General features: G+C 50.0%; 1 protein-coding gene and 1 long non-coding RNA gene across 16 annotated transcripts in view; both read right to left on the bottom strand.

Annotated features, from left to right (window-relative positions):
* Positions 1 to 16,058, bottom strand: part of ATP10A (ATPase phospholipid transporting 10A (putative)) — a 172,399-nt gene that overhangs the window by 70,993 nt on the left and 85,348 nt on the right. The window lies entirely within an intron of this gene.
* Positions 8,586 to 14,757, bottom strand: LOC145530543 (uncharacterized). The gene is made up of 2 exons (XR_014071885.1): positions 11,307 to 14,757; positions 8,586 to 9,242 (listed from the first exon to the last, which is right to left on the bottom strand). It is a non-coding gene; the product is annotated as an uncharacterized LOC145530543 (long non-coding RNA).

Raw genomic sequence — 16,058 nt, 5'->3', positions numbered from 1 at the left:
GAGGAAGGTAACTTCAGGCTGAGCACAAGATTCTTGGAGCACCGCCCTGTTGCCTCACCAGCAACCAATCAGAACAAGGTCACACAGCCTGCAGCCTTCACCCCAAATGTTGCCTTCTGTTTCTGGGGCCCAGTGATGACCATCCTGTTAGGCCTCCTGTTTGGGCCTGTATATTTCATCTCTGACAGGCGCCAACAGTATCAAGCTAAACTGCTATTGTTATAAGGGTGAATGCTGGTTTCAGGCACAGAATACCTTGACTTAGATCAGGTAGAGAGAGACTTCTGCTCTGCTCGGCAGGTCTATGCCCATGCACAGCAGGAAGAAATTACAGAAGAAAGAGAGAAAGAGATCTCCACAATGGTTCCCAAGAAGTATCTTGAGTATGAAGTCTCGTGGCGGGGTGGGGGGCAGGGGAAGTTGTTAGGGGAAGTACACTGACTGACAAAACCGCCCGTCCTGGCCATGCACATAGTAACCATTTGCATGAGTTGTCTTAGGACAGGAGGTCCTGTAAGGAATCAGTTCAGTTCAGTCGCTCAGTCATATTCAACTCTTTGCGATCCCATGAACTGCAGCACCCCAGGCCTCCCTGTCCATCACCAAATCCCACAGCTTGCTCAAACTCATGTCCATCTCGTCAGTGATACCATCCAACCATCTCATCCTCTGTCGTCCCCTTCTTCTCCTGTCTTCAATCTTTCCCAGCATCAGGGTCTTTTCCAAGGAGTCAGTTCTTCCCATCAGGCGGCCGAAGTATTGGACTTTATCCTTCAAAGTCCTCCAACCATACAAACCTCCGTCCATAGTATCAGATCTATAGATCTGATATATAGAGTGCCCGAAGAACTGTGGATGGAGGTTTATCACATTGTACAGGAGGCAGTGAGCCAGACCATCCCCAAGAAAAAGAAATGCAAAAAGGCAAATGGTTGTCTGAGGAGGCTTTAGAAATAGCTGAGAAAAGAAGAGAAGCTAAAGGCAAAGGAGAAAAGGAAAGATACACCCATTTGAATGCAGAGTTCCAAAGAATAGCAAGGAGAGATAAGAAAGCCTTCCTCAGTGATCAATGCAAAGAAATAGAGGAAAACAATAGAATGGGAAAGACGAGATCTCTTCAAGAAAATTAGAGATACCAAGCGAACATTTCATGCAAAGGTGGGCTCGATAAAGGACAGAAATGGTATGGACCTAAGAGAAGCAGAAGATATTAAAAAGAGGTGGCAAGAATACACAGAACTCTACAAAAAAGATCTTCATGACTCAGATAACCATGATGGCAAAGAATACAGAACTAATAAGCCACCACCAACCAGAAGAGTTCGGGAAAGGTTAAAAGGAGACACCATGTGTCCGACCACCTTCCAGAATCCTCTCTGGCATCCATCTTGGCTGAGCTATGCGTGTGCCACCAGGAAGGACTCTTGAGTCAAGATGATCAGCTAAAGACAACCAGGAAACTAATATCACCACCATAAAACCCGAGACAGCGAGCCACATGGCAGAGTGTCCCCTTACCCTACCCCGGGTCCCCTTACCCTCCTGCCCTCCACCCGGGTGTCCCTTCCCAATAAAATCTCTTGCTTTGTCAGCACATGTGTCTCCTCGGACAATTCATTTCTGAGTGTTAGACAAGAGCCCGGTTTCGGGAGCTGGAAGGGGTCCCCCTTCCTGCAACACTGTGATATGTAACTACTACTCAATATCACTGTATCACAATTGGACAACAGAAAAATTATAGAATTTTATATCACCAAAACTTCCATTTAATAGAAAACCTTGTAATCACTTTATAAAATCCAGATGCATATCAGAATTATCTTGGAATTTTTTGAAAAATACAAATGCCCAGGTATGGTTTTTTTTTGGCCAGAGCTCCAGATATGTTTTTAATGAGCAGCCACATTTAAAAACGACTGGACTATATGAGGATCTTACTTTTCTACAGTTTGTTTCACTTTTTCTATTTCATATTCAGTGATATCATTTCATTTAGTTTATGCTTTCCAATGTCTCCATCTCTTCTTTTGATGTTCTTTCTCAAGCCTTTATCAACTGTAATAGAAAAGCTTTTGTATACATATATATAAATAATATGTATAACATACATATTTTAGAAAACTTATGAAATTTTGCCTAACTAAAAATTTTATGACATTTTGATTCCACTTGTTTGACTTAATATGAATAGAATGTCAGATTTCTAACTTAAAAAAAAGGATACGCAATAAGCAACAATAGTTTATGGTATAGAGGAAATATAGTCAATATCTTGTAATACCTACAAAGGAAAATAATTTAAAAAATAATATATGTGCATATGTGTAACTGAATCACACACAAAAGAATGAATTCTACTTTTTGAAATTTAGTAATGCTTATCTTTTTGCCAGTTTTTTTAAAATATCCTATGGACATGAGTTTGGGTAAACTCCAGGAGTTGGTGATGGACAGGGAGGCCTGGCGTGCTGCAGTCCATGGGGTCACAAAGAGTCAGACATGAGTGAGCGACTGAACTGAACTGAGATGTTTTTCTGGAATTCTCTTACTTTTTCTATAATCCAATGGATGTTGGCAATTTGATCTCTGGTTCCTCTGCCTTTTCTAAATCCAGCTTGAACATCTGGAGGTTCACGGTTCATATACTGTTGAAGTAAACAACCTTTAGGTTGTTGAAGTCAACAACGTTAGATATGTGGATGATACCACTCTAATGGCAGAAAGTGAAGAGGAACTGAAGAACCTCTTGATGACGGTGAAGGAGGATAGTGAAAAAGCTGGCTTAAAACTAAACATTAAAGAAACTAAGATCATGGCATTTGGCCCCCTCACTTCACAGCAAATAGAAGGAGAAAAGGTAGAAGCAGTGACAGATTTCCTCTTCTTAGGCTCTAAAATCACCACAGATTATGACTGCAGCCATTAAATCAGAAAATGACTGCTTCTTGGCAGGAAAGCTATGACAAACCTAGACTGTGTTAAAAAGTGAACACATCACTTTGCTGACAAAGGTCCACATAGTCAAGATTATGGTCTTCCCAGTCTTCACATACGCTTGTGACAGCTGGACAATAAAGAAGGCAGGGTGCCGAAGAATCGATGCCTTCAAACTGTGGTGCTGCAGAAGACTCCTGAGAGTCTCTTGGACAGTGAGGAGATCAAACCAGTCAATCTTAAAGGAATCAATCCTGAATATTGGAAGGACTGATGCTGAAGCTGAACCTCCAGTATTTTGGTCACCTGATGAGAAGAGTCAACTCATGGGAAAAGTCCTTGATGCTAAGAAAGATCAGGGCAAAAGAGAGCAGAAGAAGACAGTGTCAGAGACTGAGATGGCTGGATAGCATCTACAATGCAATGGACATGAACTTGGGCAAACTCCGGGCGATGGTGAGGGACAGGGAGGCCCGAAGCACTGCAGTCCATGGGGTCACAAAGAGCTGAACACGACTGGGCAACTGAACACTGAACATCTCCAGAGAGCCCTGGCGGTTCTGTGGCCCCGGGGATGAAGCCGGCACTGCAGCACGGGGCATCGCGTCTGCTGAGCTCAGCACCATGGCTCCTAGGCTGCAGGTAGAGCCCTCACAGTCCCCAGCATGTTAGGCCAGCATCCTCCCTTCCTCTGTAGAGTACCTGCCAACAGCTGCCATATGTGACTAAACGATTCCTTCTAAAAACTGGGACTTCCCCTCAGAAGCATGTAGCCCTGCCCTGTGAGGGGGTCAAGGAGCAGCCCCCAGGATGCTGGTTGTGTCCAACCCACTCCTGCACTCTTGAAACAAGGAGGCAGGTAAAAGCTGCAGACCCCGCATCCCAGACCCACAGGCCTGGACTCCCCGCCGCACCCAGGCTTCCTCAGAGCCCCACACAACCCCCGCCAGCACTCAGCTCTCTAGCTTCCTCCCGCCGCTCTGGACTCACTGAGCCCAAAGCAGTGCCTCCCACTTGGGACAGACCTCTTGGGTCTGTTGTGAGGCTCTTCTGCACACAGAGGCCCACAGGGGCTGCACCTACCCCCCTCAGAGACCTTCCAGGACCGCCACGGGGCAGGGCACCCCTGCGGAGCTGCAGTCGGCCGGGGGAGCAGGATTTGATGCTGCTCCCATCTTGCAGGTGCGGAAACTGAGAGCTGAGAGGTCACATGACCCTCTTGGGTCACAGCAGAAGGTGCAGAACCCAAAGCCTGCTCCCCACAGCGCTCCCTGCGGCCAAGCCTGCCCAGGCCACCTTCGTGGACCAACTGCCCACAGCGTGTTCCTTCCCAGCCCCTCTGAGGACCGTGGCCCCTCCTAAAACGGCTCTCCTCTGGGTCAGGAGGACGGGGTGGGACGAGCCAGCCACCACCCATCGGGTGAAAAGCTGGAATGTCAGGAAGACATGTGCCGCTTTGCAGACCGCGAAAGGTCGGCTTGACTTCCCTTCTGTGTGGACTGAGGGGCTGGAGCCTCCAGTCGACCTCCCCAGCCCTGCCCGCCTTGACTATGACTGGGTTTTCCTAGAGAGTCTCGGGGGAACAGGGCAGGCAGGGCTGGCACACGCAGAGGAGGGGTCGCAGGCCTGGAGTCGCCCCTGAGGAGAGAGGGCAGGGCTGGGGGCGGCGGGCCAGAGGGTGGCTGGCGCCTCTGCTGCTGCAGTCAGGCCGCAGCCTCCTGTGACCCCAGCAACAGCGCAGCTCCCCGACCCTGCCAGCCACTGAGGGAAGGGGTGCTTTCTGCGTTCATCACGGTGCCCAGCACACGGAATGCTGCATCTGTGAACAAGAAGGGGCCTTTCAGTGCCTGCAGGTCCTCCCGGCTCCTCATCAGCACCTGGACCCCACCCCCTGTGTGTGTGTGTGTGGGGGGGTCCTCCCGGCTCCTCATCAGCACCTGGACCCTCCCCCTGTGTGTGTGTGTGTGGGGGGGGGGTCCTCCTGGCTCATCAGCACCTGGACCCCACCCCCTGTGTGTGTGTTTGGGGGGGAGGTCCTCCCGGCTCCTCATCAGCACCTGGACCCTTCGGAGGCGGAGCCCTCTCGCAGCCCCAGAGCCCGAGTTCACTGTCTGCTGGTCTGCCCGGGACCCCGTGCTCAAGCAGGCCTCCCGGAGTGAAGTGAGGGATGAGGGCCACGGCTTGGTGAGGAACACACCCCAAAAAACCTGGCCAGGTTTTTGCCAACACATCAAAGCAGCAGCACTGCCCCCAGTCAAACCTTGATTGCAGCCCCCAGATACGAGTGTGCGTGCACACCTCCGTCTCCTCTATCTGTGCATTTGTGCAGAGAAACACACACCGCGCATTCTGCCCCTGGCTTCCTGGCATCAGCAGTTTCCTTAGCCTGGCTGCCTCACCACATAGCACATTCTAGTCGGGTATTTGGACAGTGATCAGTTTCCTTCCTGAGGTTCTGGCCTGGGGAGCTGTGCCTTAACTTCACCGCGATGCCCCAAAGTGCCTGCCTCACCGCGGGCTTTTGAGCCAAGCGCCAGGGTGAGGGCTGCAAGGTCACACGGCTGCGACTCCCGCTCCGGCACTGCCGCTGTGCCCAGGGCCGGCTTCAGGGGAAAGACTTGCCGCACCCGCTGCCGCTCAGGGACGGTGCCGTCTGGGAGTGTGGGTCCAGCCCCCGCAGGCCGAGCGCATGAGCCGGAGCCGCAGAGGCACAGGAAGGGGCTGTCAGGCCAGCCGTGAGCCAGGACGGGGACACCCAGCTCCCTGGATGCACCGCCTCCTCTGAGAGAGGAAGGCAGTGCTCTCATCCCAAGGCCCTAGGGAACCCCGGGGAGCACGGAGCAGCCCGGCGGCTCCCCCCACCCCAGGCAGGCAGGCGGAGTGCTGGAGTTCCATGCACCCCCAGGGTGGGTCCGGGTCAACCCGAGGAGAAAGTCCTGGTAAGTGGTTCAGTGCTGGCGAAGTGAGCTGTGGACACCACCGCCCCAGGCACGTCTCCAGAAGAGTTCCCAGTTCTCAGAGCCCTGTGCAGGGGAGGGGAGGTGCTCTCTTCAGAGGCAGGCATTCGAGACTGACCCGACGGGACAGCCCGCGCGTGCACAGAAGGGCCCTGGGTGTCCCCACGGAGGGGACACCTCGTGAGTGGCTGCCTCCCAGCGGGAATCGGGCCTGTGCTGCAGAAGCTTCAGACCAGGACGGCTCTCCGCCCTCAGGAGGGTTAGCCCAGTGGGCACCCTGCGCGCGAGCTGAGATGGCGGGGGCATGACAAGCCTGGGACAGGGTGCAGCGCGGAGGGGTCGTGACCTGGGAGGGTGGGGGGCGCCGCCCGCTCCTGCCACAGCAGCTCAGCGCGGACCTTCTCTCTGAAAGCTGCAATCAGTGGAACAAACAGCTGCTTGTGCTTAGAATAAAAGCAAGCATTTTCTTTGCCTCTCAAGCCACAGGAGTGGAGTCAGAAGCACATGCTCCAAACCAGGCAGGAAGCCCAGCTGGGCCGTGTATGGTGGTGCCACCGTGGGACCCCAGACTCAGCTTGTCCAACCCACGCTTCCCCCCAACCTCAACCCAGAGGCTGCACAAAGCGCAGCCCAGGCCTCCTCATCCGGAACCTTCCACAGCACCAGCCCGGGCTCCCTGGGGGCGGCTCGGCGCCCTGCCTGCCCTCTGCCCCCTGCTAAGCCAAGAGGCTTGGCCGCGCTGTGTGCCACAGGGGATCTGGGTGACACGGGGGCCCCCGCAGCTCCCTCGATAGAATCAGGAGCAGCAGTGACTGAGCGGCCTGGCACACACCGAGTGCTTGGGGAGAGCCCGCTGGGGCCAGCACAGAGGGCTGGGGATGAGGGCCGGCTCCTCACGGGAAGGGTCTCAGCTCTCTGACCACCGACAGGGCCCCCCAGTCCCGGTGTCTGCGGGGGCCAGCCTGACGTCTCCTGCCCACAGGTGGGGAGGCAGCCGGCACAGACTCCCAGTTCCCAGGCGCACGCTGAGCAGGATGGCGCCCCTCACTGAATCCGAGTTCCCCGAGCCTCCAGTCTCTCTGGGGCTTGAGACGAAAGTCCTACCCGAGCTCGGGGTCTCAGCCCGGTGGGCACAACTTCCCTGCCCACCTCGGCCCACAGAGTGTCCACGCAGGGCGCCACACTCAGGATCCTCCAGGAGGGTCTCCAGGGCTGAGGGCAGATGGCCCTCAGTCTCGCCCTTGCAGCCTCACAAGATCTGTCCTCACAAGACTTTCCGCCGGATGGTCAAGGTTCCAGAACCCTCGATGAAGGCCGGATGACTGCAGCGGCCCTTTGAAGTTCCTTCCAAAACAAACCTACAGCTGCAGGCCTTTGAAGCCGCCCTTCTTCACCACCCAAAAGGGCTCACGTCTAATCACCGGCAGGAGGAGCTGCTGAAAAGTCACTCGTCACAAGTATGTGACGAGTAAAAGTACTCGTGAAAGTAAATTTTTTCCTTTTTTCTCAAAGACACAAGACTCACACAAGGACATTTCTGTTTGTGTTAGCATTAGGTGTGTGCGTGCGTACGACAAAGAACGGTTTTGAAGCTTAGGCCCAGTTCTAAACTTACCAAAACCCACAAAGATGTAGCTCAGAGCCCGCTCTCTGGAACAGAGAGGAGGATTCCTGATCACTAGCGAGGATACACTTTTGGAGGGGGTGGGGAGGGGAAGGCATCCAGTCACAGCTGCTACCTAGCAAGTGGCTCCACTGGAAATCAGCAAACTTCAGCCTGACCTCAGCTGGGTGACAGCACCCACCAGTCCCGCGAGGTCGAATCCCAGTGCCTTCTACAGCATGGATTACTCACTGGCACTGCTGGGAAGCCCCAGTGTATCTCAATATGGTTAAACCCAGTTTAGATGTCTAGCGCATGTTTTCATCCACACCCAAGCAGGTAACAGTGCAGCCCCGCTCTCCTCCCCTTACAGACAGACCTCCTGCAAGTTAGACAGGCTGGGATCTGGGACCCTTTGCTGCAGTGCCTGCACCCGAATAAATGTCTCCTCAAGCTACAAAATATCAAGAAACTGTAAGTTACAAAAAGAACTGTGTGCATGCACAGTTGGGACAAATTATGGACAAGATACAAAAAGACCAAAAAAAACCCCACCTATCAACTGCCACTTCTAAAGAGCCAGCAACAAAATACGGGGTGGGGAGCAAAAGCAGGGTACTGGGCCTGCCCCCTGCACACACCACCACCGAAGGGTGGGCAAACCCCCTGTGCTACCGCTTCAGCCCGAACCCTGGACACATCCCACCTACACCACATAGGAACCAACTAACTCGGACCAGCTTGCCCTGCACCCCTCGGGGGGAGCAAAGGGGCCTGTTGCTTGTTCTTGCCCCCACTGCAGCAGCAGGGGCTCTAGGAAAGCCTTGCTGGGTTTGGTGTCTGGCCTCTTCTTAATTTTCTGTTGACTGGGGAAGGCCAAGAACCCCGGTCGGCCTGGTTCACAGGACACTGCGACGACCTGTAGAGGTGCATACGGACCCCTGCTCTGTTCACATGCATGGGGGGGCCAGAAACTCAGAAACACTCTCACCCATACGGGAACCCAGCACTGCCTTCCACGGAGGAGCCCACACAGACGGAAGGCGTTACATAACTTCCCCTATGATTCTTGCTGAAATGAGGAACTAGACTTTTTTTTTTTACAAACCAAATTTAATTAATCACAAATTCTTATTGATCTTGCTCTTTAAATATTTCCTAAGTATAACTCATCTTCTTCATCTCCACAATTATTATTCTAATTTTAGGCCATTACCATTTCTTTACTAGATTATTGCAGTATTTCCCTATTGGATTTCTTGCCTTTTTAAAAAAATTAATTAATTTACATTGGAGGCTAATTACTTTACAATATTGTTGGTGTTTTTTGCCACACATTGACTTGAATCAGCCACGGGTGTACATGTGTCCCCCATCCTGAACCCCCCTCCCACCTCCCTCCCCATCCCATCCCTCAGAGTCATCCCAGTGCACCAGCCCCAAGCACCCTGTCTCATGCATTGAACCTGGACTGGCAATCTGTTTCACATATGATAATATACATGTTTCAGTGCTATTCTCTCAGATCATCCCACCCTCGCCTTCTCCCAGAGTCCAAAACTCTGTTCTATACATCTGTGTCTCTTTTGCTGTCTTGCGTATAGGGTCGTTACCATCTTTCTAAATTCCATATATATGCCTTAATATACTGTATTACTGTTTTTCTTTCTGACTTACTTCCCTTTGTATAATAGGCTCCAGTTTCATCCACCTCATTAGAACTGATTCAAATGCGCTCTTTTTAATAGCTGAGTAATATTCCATTGTGTATATGTACCACAACTTTCTTATCTATTCATGTACCACAACTTTATCTATTCATCTGCCAATGGGCATCTAGGCTGCTTCCATGTCCTGGCTATTGTAAACAGTGCTGCGATGAACATTGGGGTACACGTGTCTCTTTCAATTCTGGTTTCCTCGGAGTGTATGCCTAACAGTGGGATTGCTGCGTCATATGGCAGTTCTATTTCCAGGTTTTTAAGGAATCTCCACACTGTTCTCCATAGTGGCTGTACTAGTTTGCATTCCCACCAACAGTGTAAGAGGGTTCCTTTTTCTCCACACCCTCTCCAGCATTTATTGTTGTAGACATTCGGATAGCAGCCATTCTGACCAGCATGAGATGGTACCTCACTGTGGTTTTGATTTGCATTTCTCTGATAATGAGTGATGTTGAGCATCTTTTCATGAGTTTGTCAGCATCTGTATGTCTTCTTTGGAGAAATGTCCTGTTTAGTTCTTTGGCCCATTTTTTGATTGGGTCGTTTATTTTTTCTGGTATTGAGCTGCAGGAGTTGCTTGTATATTTTTGAGATTAATTCTTTGTCAGTTGCTTCATTTGCTATTATTTTCTCCCATTTTGAAGGCTGTCTTTTCACCTTGCTTATACTTTCCTTCATTGTGCAAAAGCTTTTAAGTTTAATTAGGTCCCATTTGTTTATTTTTGCTTTTATTTGAAATGAGGAACTAGAGTCTTAAACATTCAGAAACAAAAGGAGGTTGACACAAAAAATTCAAATGCTGTAGCAACTGGTCTCATGTTGTGGGAGCAGGGACCTTCCTCTTGTTGGGGGCTCTTCTCAGAAAACAAGGGAAAGGGAGAGACCCCCAGGCATGACACCCCTCAAGAAACAAGCTGCCTCACCGCGCACTGTGCAGAGACAGGGCTGCCTGGCACCACTGCCTGATGCACTCAGGGAACAGAGATGCTTGACAATCAGACTGAAAATCCCAGGCGCCTCAGGAGTGAGCTCCTGTAGGTCAACATGCTGCTGGAACACTACATTTCTGCCCAGGAAAGGATCTTTTTATCCTCCCCTTGAAGATAGTCAAAAGTGGTAACTGGACATGCTCAGATCATCTTGCTTTATTCTTTGGGACACACACTTTGCACACACACACTCTCAGACACATATACATGCCTACACACACACACACACAAGCCTACATACACATCCATATTCACTTATGAGGAGGAACTTATGACAACTGGAAAGATCTCACACTGCCAGCTCCTGCTGGTCAAGAAATTCCTGCTCCAGAAACACACACACACAGCCTCAAACTTTTTTCAATCGCTGATGTAATTCAACTACATTTAGAAAAACTGAAAATACAGTAAATTATTTTTTCAATGAAAACACAAAAAAACTTCACGTTGTATACCACCATAAATAGAATAAAAACCTTATAGCTTTAGTTATCTTTTTCCTAGAATAAGAAATAACTGCTTCCAACCATACAAAAAACACAAATTTAAACACAATGTTGAAGTTTTTATATATTGTAATAAGATCTTTTACGACTAATCCTTCACATAAGCATAACATTATCAATTTCTTGGCATTCACCTGTTTTCATTAAGATTACAGTGCTTCACTCTCTGTAAACTCTGCTTTGCTAGACCACAGGTTCAAGTTAAAGAATCCATGGCAAAGTCACCAGGATTAGAAACGAAAGCATCTTATTATACAACCAAATTGACATTCCCCATTAAGCAAATGCACTTGATATTATAAAACATGGCATGTCTCAGATAATTATATTACCTACCTAACTGAATTACTGTGACTATCCATACTTGCTAGAATTAGAATTTTAGTCCAAATATAGTTATTATCAAAGTAATTTTCTTTCTCAAAGTTTTTCCTCTTACCTATTTAATATCCTTTAACAGAAGTACATGCTTCTTAAATTTGAGAATAAAAATGTCCCACAGTACATATATACAATGGAATATTACTCAGCCATTAAAAAGAATGAAATAATACCATTTGCAACAACATGGATAGACCTAGAGATTGTCATACTGAGTGAAGTCAGACAGAGAAGGACAAATATCATACAACATCCCTTATATGTGTGGAATCTAAAATGAAATGACACAAATTACTTACCTACAGAACAGAAAGGGACTCATAGACTTAGAGAACAAACTTACAGTTGCCAGGGTAAAGGATGGGCAGAGGGAGAGTTAGGGACTTTGGGATGGACATGTACACACTGCTATACTGAAAATGCATAACCAACAAGGACCTACTGTACAGCGCATGGAACTCTGCTCAATGTTAGGTGGCAGCCTGGATGGGAGGGGAGTTTAGGGGAGAATGGATACTTGTATATGTATGGCTGAGTTCCCTTCACAGTTCACAATACTTAATCAGCTACGGCCCAATACAAAATAAAAAGTTTTCAAAAAAATAGAAATAAAGCTCAACTTATAGACAAACACTAAAAAAAATGTCCCATAGAATAAATTATGAGCTTAATGACTACACTTCATGGTAAAAGAAAACCATGAATCTTTTTGTCAAGGCTTGATATCAACTGATCCAATTAACACACCCAGCCAGCTGCCTTTGTTTTCCACTTGGATGACAGATGGTTTCCTTCTTCAGTCTCACAGCAGAGAATGTAGCTAATCTGAAGACTACCGGAAAAGCTTAAGGAAAAAGAAACTTTGTTGCAAGAACTATATCACAAACCACCTTTTCACCCCTAGTTTTCCTACCTTAGAGATGTGTAGGTAGAAACAAAAAATATTAATTTCGTTTCCTCATATTTGGAATTTTGGTCATCCTTCTAAGCTCCTTAAATTTTATCAAGGAGCTTGGGGGAGGACTGCCTCTCCCTCCTAAAGGAAACTCAGCTTTGTCACTGCCTGAGACAGTCCAGCACCGGTGCCGGTGGGATTTTCGACGAACCTATGTGCTTCAGTGGAAGGAAAGCCACGTGACTGATTTAGGATGAGGATCCGTGCCAGTCTGGACATTAGGAGGAGGATGGATACATGTATATTTAAATATATGTATACTTAAAAAGCACTACTTTTTAAGGTAGTGCTTCTCAGACTTTTTCCAGCCTAGGAAATTCCACACTGATGTCACCAGGAGCACGTGCCAGGCACACATGCACACACATATGCACACACCCACACACGCCTGTGCAGAGCGAACTTGGGCAGGCTCGTGGGTTCAGCTCTTCCTACAGCTCTCGCGATCAGCGCTCCACACTGCAGGAAGCAGATGGCCCCGTGGGTGTGGGCAGCGATCCCACAGGTCCATCCAAGAGACAAACCAGAGGAACGTTTTTTCCTAGGAAATTAGCCCACACGAAGTCCCCTCCTGGACAGCCCCTCCCTGACTCCGATAGGCCTTCCGTGCCTCGGGGCCCCACCCTCTGCCAAACTCCACCACCGGGCACGCGCGGGGCCCGAACTGCTTTATCCCCCGTAGAAGCTCTGGTCCACCTCTGCCCAATTTCCTTACTCACACGTCGTACAACACCACGAGGGGAAAGAGGTTTGCCTGTTTTGATGGGTGCCTAGAATGGCCTTTAACATATAGTAGGTGCTCAGTAAATATTTGCTACAAGAATGAAACATCACAAAAGTGAGTCTGTAAAAAAAAATGATCTCTGTGAATTCAACAGACTAAGGAATTCCTCGTTTTGCAGAAGTGACTGTGCGAATATTACAGACGCAGCCGCACGGGCAGGACTGCAAGGTCTGGATGAACGTGCAGGATGGAGTGTCAGATGCCCATGGGCCTGGAGAAGCCCATGCTGCTGGGCCCAGGGGTGCCAGACCCTCCCGAGTCAAGCGGCGGAGGAGCGGGCCTTGGTAGAATCTCCTGACTTCCCATTCTGTTTCTTGTCTATAAAAGCGTATAACATCATTACCTCACAACTTATATTTAAAAATATGATTCATAAAAAAAAGTCAAGAAAAGAAATATATATATATATGATTTGGAAATGTTTGCACCACTATGAATGGGAGAGGCACAGTAAGGTCTGGCTCCCAGGAAGCTGGAACAAATGCGAGTTGTTGGGACAGCTCATGGTCAGCCTTGGAGTCCCTTTTATTTCCTGGATAATGCCAATTTGACAGTTTGACCCAAACTTTTTTTTTTCGTTTTTGGCTTGCAGGGTCTTCATTCCCCAACCAGGGACTGAGCCACCAGGCTCTCTGCAGTGAAAGCCCCGAGTCCTAACCACAAGGGAACTTCCATGATCCCAACATTAAACCAAATGTTTATTCTGAAGCGCCAACATCTACGCTTCCTTCTCCAGAGGCGAGATGGCTGGGCAGCTGCAGGTGTCTGGGCGCCCTGTCCTTTGCTTCAGGGACCTGGGCAGGCCACACGTGCACCCCGCCTCATTGCCATCATGCTGGGCTTCCAGCCTCTCGATGCTGTACGATTTGTTGAACACTCTTCAGCATTTACAATGCTGTGTCCACCTCTGAGACATCATCTGACCTGTGTCACTGCCTAAAACACTGCCTGGCTCCCAGACCCTCCCAGCCTCGCCTTCAGAACATGGCTCACGCCCTCTTTCTGGGCACCTCCCCGGCTTCTGGAAGCCCCTTTCCCAGCTCAGCCCCAAGGGCTTCTCCTCGGTGCTCACTGTGGAGCGTCTGCCTTCAATGACCCGACCCTGGAGCGTGCGGACCACTTCCCTCTCTCTCAGCGTCCTTCCTGGCAAACAAGCTCTTCGCAAACGACTTCAGAAACTGGAAAGAGGGGAAGAGGAGCCACGCTCTCACGTCGTCAGCGAGGTCGTGGGAGGTGCCGGCCATCCGCTTACTGCATTTGTCCTCCAGGACTCTCAGCTTGGGGGACCAGGGCCGGACCCCGCGCTGCTGTCCTTGCACCCCGTCCTGAGCCCCTCTCGTGCACAGGCCTGGGACCCCCAAGGCAGCTGTCCAGAGAGTCACCCCTAGGATTCATCCAAGGCAGCAGCGGGAGTCACACACAGAGGGGGCATCCCCAGCACCCACTCCAGCAGCACTTGCCCAGCATCTCAAAGTCATTGTGCCCAGCACCTCTCAGCAGATGGCACCTGCCCCGCATCCCAAAGTCATCACGCCCAGCACCTCTCAGCAGATGGCACCTGCCCCGCATCCCAAAGTCATCATGCCCAGCACCTCTCAGAGGATGGCACCTGCCCCACATCCCAAAGTTATCACACCCAGCACCTCTCAGCGGATGGCACCTGCCCCAGCATCTCAAAGTCATCATTCCCAGCACCTCTCAGCAGATGGCACCTGCCCCGCATCCCAAAGTCATCACACCCAGCACCTCTCAGAGGACAGCACCTGCCCCGGCATCTCAAAATCATCACGCCTAGCACCTCTCAGCGGATGGCACCTGTCCTGCATCCCAAAGTCATCATGCCCAGCACCTCTCAGCGGATGGCACCTGCCCAGCATCCCAAAGTTATCACACCCAGTACCTCTCAGTGGATGGCACCTGCCCCGCATCCCAAAGTTATCACACCCAGTACCTCTCAGAGGATGGCACCTGCCCTAGCATCTAAAAGTCATCATGCCCAGCACCTCTCAGAGGACGGCACCTGCCCTGGCATCTCAAAGTCATCATCCCCTGCACCTCTCAAGAGGACGGCACCTGCCCCGGCATCTCAGAGTCATCACGCCCAGCACCTCTCAGAGGACGGCACCTGCCCTGCATCCCAAAGTAATCATCCCCTGCACCTCTCAGCAGATGGCACCTGCCCCCCATCCCAAAGTCATCATGCCCAGCACCTCTCAGAGGACGGCACCTGCCCCGCACCCCAAAGTCATAATCCCCTGCACCTCTCAGCAGATGGCACCTGCCCCGCATCTCGAAGTCATCATGCCCAGCACTTCCCAATGGATGGCTTCCCTGCACCCATGAGGGCTGACCCCCTGGGACAGCCCTCAGTAGCCTTCCTACCACCCCACAAAGGAAAGCCATGAACTTGGCCATGAGAACAAGGCTCAGCTTGGGGGCCTCTTCCCCGGGTGCTGTCTCAACCCCAGGACCACTGGCTGTTCTGTCAGCACTTCTGCATTCTGGGGAGTCACTTTACTTCTTACTGTGCAATCCCCCATGGGGAATTCTTTCTTTACATCAAACTTGCCCTAAATCAAGTGTGGTTCCTGCCACCTCACTAGACCCTGATGGATGCACCCAGTCCCTGCATGAATGTCAAGGCTCTCTCTTATTCTTCACCTAAGTTTTTCAAATCACCTCTAATTTAAGCTCCCCTAAGGGCCTCCACTTCTAACAGAGCTGTCGTCAACCTGGGACCGTATTACTGTGTATTGGACAGGAATACGCTTTTCATCTGCCTGAGACGCCAGCTGACTCCATCCGTGAAAACCTCACCTCAATACACGGGACTGAAATGTTTTTGGCATTGTAGTGTTATAGCTGAACCTTGGTTTTCCAATTGTCAGGCTTCCATGGGGCAGTTCATACATTTCAGGATAATACTGTATAAAGAAAAATTCAGCTACCAGAAAAATGCCTTTGGATGTTAGCGAAAGAAAGGGAGATAAAAACAGAAAGGGGAAAAAATATACTAATAATAGGGACTAGAGTGTGCATATTGAAGAACTTGGGTGCTAATAAAGAACCTTTTTTAAAAAAAATAAATCAAAATGGTTCGGGTTCCTAATTTTGGCCATTTTGATCAGGTTATGGCTCAGCTCCACTGGCCTCCGCAGGCACGCACAGGCCCTATGCAGGAAGGTATAGGATGCAACTGTCTGTAACCATCCTGGAATTGCAACA

Source organism: Giraffa tippelskirchi, chromosome 12 (genome assembly GCF_054371585.1).
Source record: "Giraffa tippelskirchi isolate mGirTip1 chromosome 12, T2T-mGirTip1v1.2.pri, whole genome shotgun sequence".
NCBI classification, from domain to species: domain Eukaryota; kingdom Metazoa; phylum Chordata; class Mammalia; order Artiodactyla; family Giraffidae; genus Giraffa; species Giraffa tippelskirchi.
This window is presented reverse-complemented; position numbering and strand designations above follow the sequence as displayed.